The sequence below is a fragment of the Meleagris gallopavo genome, chromosome 8, assembly GCF_000146605.3.
Source record: "Meleagris gallopavo isolate NT-WF06-2002-E0010 breed Aviagen turkey brand Nicholas breeding stock chromosome 8, Turkey_5.1, whole genome shotgun sequence".
NCBI lineage: Eukaryota > Metazoa > Chordata > Aves > Galliformes > Phasianidae > Meleagris > Meleagris gallopavo.
In genome coordinates, this window is record NC_015018.2 from 9,866,923 (window position 1) to 9,871,999 (window position 5,077).

At 35.1% G+C, this 5,077-nt stretch overlaps 1 protein-coding gene across 1 annotated transcript in view; it reads right to left on the bottom strand.

Annotated features, from left to right (window-relative positions):
• Window positions 1–5,077, bottom strand: part of CTNNA3 (catenin alpha 3) — a 289,557-nt gene that overhangs the window by 267,294 nt on the left and 17,186 nt on the right. The window contains exon 2 of the mRNA XM_031554365.1: window positions 4,410–4,531. The gene's annotated coding sequence lies outside the window, so the exon portion shown is untranslated. The remainder of the gene's footprint in view (window positions 1–4,409; window positions 4,532–5,077) is intronic.

The following is a 5,077-nucleotide window of genomic DNA, read 5'->3' on the forward strand; positions in this document are numbered from 1 at the left end:
AAAAAAAAGATTAAAAGCCTTCTATTAAAATTAATTTTCAACAATTAAATGACATGAAATGCATCACTACTCATATTTCTAGTGCTTATTTCTTGTAAATAAATAATAAATAATTTCTTCTTCTTTCAGCAAGGCTATTGTTTTCCCATACATTCTGGTCATATGCCAGATTCCATCTCAAGGCAATGACTCAGACCAGCTTCTGAACTGGACAGCAAAAGGATTCATAAGGCTTTAACCCAATCATTTGACACCAAATTTGTTTTCTTTCTGTTGTATGTTATTCCTCACTGGCATATAGTGTCTTATCCTATCAATTTCATTAGAGAATTTCAGAAGGCCCATTGCCTTCTGAAAAATAAAGGGAAAAAAAAGGAAGACAAGAAAATATATTAAAATAAAGCAGGATGGATGACTACTTGTAAAAAAAATACACATACACAGGACACCTGAGATTTCTAAGACATAATGCATTGCTGAGATGTGTAATAGAATGTTTTATTATTTGGTCTTAAATTGTTATTTATTATATAATTATTTAACAGCTCTATCAGCTGGCACCGGCACCATTTCAGGAATTAAATTTGTTAGCTTTTTTTGCTGGTGAGTCAGTACAGTGAGAGTAAATCAAATTTTATAAAAGTAACAAAAACAGTGACTGTATTTTTCCTAAATCCTTTAGATGATACTTGAAAAAATAATTTCCAGAACGGGGAAGAAAATCTGTTAAGATGTACTAGTTGGATTTGCAACATAGCAGCATGAAATTTCGTGGGCCTGGCCACAGACTGGAATGGAGCAATAGATGGGAAGGATAGCATTCATTCAACACTGGAGAAAATCCATAAAACATGTGGCAATAAAACATGTATAGGGATTCCTATACAAAGCTGCCAGGTTATATCTTAACTACCTCAGATTTTTTCATTTCTTATCATTAGCAAGAGAAAACATCTGCTAATGCAAAGGCAATTGAAAAGAAAGAATAGCCAGAGAACTGGAAGGTAGCAAGATCAATTATTAATTATATTTATTCACTGCAGGCTACTACCAGTCTTAGCACGTAGATACAAATTTACAATGAAGTAACCAAAAGATACTTTTAGTGCTGAGAAAGAAAAAAAATTCAAAATAAAAAAAATACTGGGTTCACGTAGTCCAGACTACATTCTCTTTAATACACTGGCCACCTTCTAACACATCTGAAAAACAACTGAAATTCCTAGGGAAACAAGATTTCTGCCAAATTCAAGGTAACTCTCAGTATAAGTAAGTAGAGTGGCATACATCATCCCTTTAAAAATGAATCTACCAAGGAAAAGAAAAAAGTATTAGCCTAGTCCTTACTGGGTACAGGAGAATAGGTGAGGAATAGGTTATGATCTAATTGCAAGAAAAGCTTTACTTAATGTTTATAGAAAAAAATGTTTTAGTTGAGGAACTCATTATACTTCAGTTGGTGAACATCTTTCAAAATGTCTGATGTCTAGTGAGACATCAAATGATGAATTTTCTCTGGATTATAACATTCCCAATGCACTCTTTTCCTTGCTAAAAAGTTGTGTCTACTTCTCCCATAGTGCATTCCATCAAATCTCTTTTTAATGTAGAGGTTATCTTTCAATTCCACACAAGGGAACAGAATCTGAGATAAATTACTTGCTCATAATCACACAGAATGCCAGAGGAAGAATCAGGGACAGAATCTGGTGATACAACTGTCCGTCTAACTGGAGAACCTTACTCCTACAAAATGCAGCCAATAAACAGGCTGGGAAGAGTAAATCATTTCTGAACACATCTTGTAATATAAATCTAGAGAATATAATCTCTTCTTCCATATTCAGGTCAAAGTTACTCAGATATTATTATTTCTTATTCTTAGTAACATCAGCTAACACATTCTTCTACCTTAAATATACTATCAAAATTACTGCCTTGTTTGCATGCACTCTATCACAGTCAGTTGTAACGCAGTGACGAGTTCTAGGAGACATTCCAGCAGAGGTGTGAATCCTATAGTCTGATCAGCTGCACAGAGTTGGCTTTGCACTAGCATGCCAGACTCTGTTCTTCAACCAGCAACAATCCACAAACGTGTGCTTTAGTCCTAAGTCTACAGCCACGACAAGGAAATCCTCCTCCACAGAAGTATCACTGAAGAAACTTACAGGCCTGATGATGATCACACTATATTAGCAGTAAACTAAATAGAAGTGACAAAGGAACCAAAATTATCCTACTTAGTTTAGAAATATTTTAACAGCCCTATCTTCCTAACACTTCTTCCAAGGTACTCTTTTCCAAGAACTGAAGTCTTTTGTCCGAGAACTACAGTGCTAGTATTTAAGATTTTTTTAAAAAATTATTTATTTCAGAAGGAAAAACAAAAAGGAAGCTGTGCAACAGAGGCAGCATTTCCTTCAAAAAGAGAAGGTTTTCATTATGCTCTTCAGACCCTCTCCAAATTCTTTTCTAAAAACTTTTTTAAAATCTTTTGACATGAGCCCCTGTTCTATTTTCACTGCATGCACTTTGAGCACTGCACAAACACCCTTTCTTGTTTAAGTGGCACACAGTTGGTACATGGATGACTATCTTGTGCTGGCAACCATAGTTTTAAAAGGTTTGGCTCCAAGCCCTCCCCTTTGTTATCACTTTTAAAGTGTTCCTATCTCTACTCAGAAACAGAGACTCTGTTTAAATAAAGTTCAAGTTGACCTTTCACTAAAAATAGAATATTGTTCAGTTCTTGTGTGGGAGGAAAAAAAAAGCACCAAACATTTACCATTTTTGTTATTTGACAGTTATATATATATAACATTTACAATGTTTTGCTTAACAGATACCTATTACTTACTCAGTTGCAATGGTTTAAAATGCTTTTCTCTTGGTGGGGCTGTTACTTCTCAAAAAATTTTTTGTTTCATACCCATGCCTTACACATGATGTTTCACTATCATGTTCCATTTTAAGCAACTATTTTCAAATTAATATAGTTTGTAAAGGTGTGCACTTCGTTTTCTCCAGTGACCCAAATAATGTAATTGTTCTCCATTGCTGTCTAATGACATGAACAAACCAAATCCAAAATTAATGCTAGCACATATAATCAGTGTTTTTTAAGAATGTATTAATTTATATATATGTGAAAAAAATAATCTGTTTGCAGAAAGCACACCATTTGGGACATCCGCAAGCAGCGCATCAGCTAGCATCTACAAAGGCTTTATCTAGAACAACAGGGACAAAGTGTTTAATCAAAACTGTAATCCGACCACACCTACGTGCAGGAATGTACAGACCTCAGACTCTATCCTAGTAACTCTTATACATAGTAACTCTTCCAAGGAGGCTCCTGGCATCGCATGGCACCTTACTGATTCAACCAGTTTCAAAATGAAATCCAGCTCAGAAGAGAAACACTATCTAGTAGATTCACCACTTCTTCTAGAACAGAAATAACAACTAAAGATTATTTTGTCCCTTTGAATGCAAAAGAAGTTGAGGATGCTCCATCTCTGGAGATTCAAGGCCAGGCTGGATGGAGCCCTGGGCACCCTAGTCTAGTGAACGGCAGCCCTGCTCACAGCAGTGGGGTTGGAACAAAATGATCTTTGAGGTTTCCTCCAACCCAATCCATTATATGATTCTACAGTTCGACCCCCATCCTCATTCTAATACAAAAGACTTCAGCTAATGAATAATCCTACAAAAAATTTCTTTGTTCCAAGGCAAATTATTTTCCTACTATTGACCAATCAATAAGGAACAGGAGAGAACAGCAACAACTCATTGTGTATTTTTTTCTAAATGCCTGACACCAGGCCTAATTCTTTCCTGTTGCAGGTATTTTTGGCTTTACTGGCTCTGAACATACCTCACATTTTAATAAGAGGAGCCCAAATGTATTCTACATAGAGAAAAATGTTCTAACACACACAAAGTTTTTGAAATATGCCAACCACTATATTGAATGTGACAGCACTACTTAGAAATAAGTGCCTTCTTACCTTAATATCGAATAACTATGTAAAATTGTCTTGTACAGTATTTTTAACACCAAAGTTATAAATGTATATTTATATAAGCCTTCCTAGCATTGGAAACAATATCCAGTAAAGTACAAAGAAGCAAACGAAACTTAAGAACACAATTCATTTAACAATTCACTATTCCTTTAACAGTCCTTCCTGACTTTTTTCATAAATAGAAAACACAAAAACATTGCACAGCTTTGGCTACTTACTTCAAGTGACATGATCACAGTGATTTTGAGTATTCGGAGTATTAAACAATATCATGCTTTATCGTTCCTTCTCTAGAAAGTGAATTATTTAAGTAACTATAGTTCAATTCTCAGTTCTTCTACTAAATGGAAAATTCCCTTCATTTCTCTTCAATCTTACCTTCCAAATGAAGAATCTAACAAAAAATCCTTGAAAAAGCTTTGTGAAGAATTCCTCTTAATGCTGCTTGATTCTAGAGGCACTGATGGTAAGAGAACAAATGACTGACCATTCTTCCTTGCCTACAAGAAATAAAAAAGGAGTGGAAAATAGTCAAAATGGGGAGGGGAGTATCCATTTGGGACCTCCTCCTACTCTCTCTGTAAGTTTCCTTCCTTTACTGACAATTTGTTACCGTGCATAGTGCTTTAAGAAAGCTCAAGATCATTCTTAATCTTGAAAACAGTTTGTCACGAAGCTTTCAGACCCTAAATCAAATGCCATTGAAGTCAGCTGCAAAGTCCCCTCTGAAATCAGTGAGTTTTATGTTGAAAGTGAGAGGGCAAAGCAGAACAAGAAAAGCAAAGGCCATTGCAGTAAAATCCAGGTCAAATACTGTCGCAACATATGTATTATGGCATTTCATACAAACTATAGTGTACACAAGAATCTTCATTTACATTTATGTCACAAAGCACTCAGAAGTTATTTCCAGATCAATAATCCCACAATTATAGTATTTTTCACCAAGGTAGCCATTTCAGTTACTCAGTGAAGTTTTGCTAAGTAGAAATCATAACAGCTTTGAGTACCTTGACATGTAGTGCACACAGAGTGCATGTTAAAAA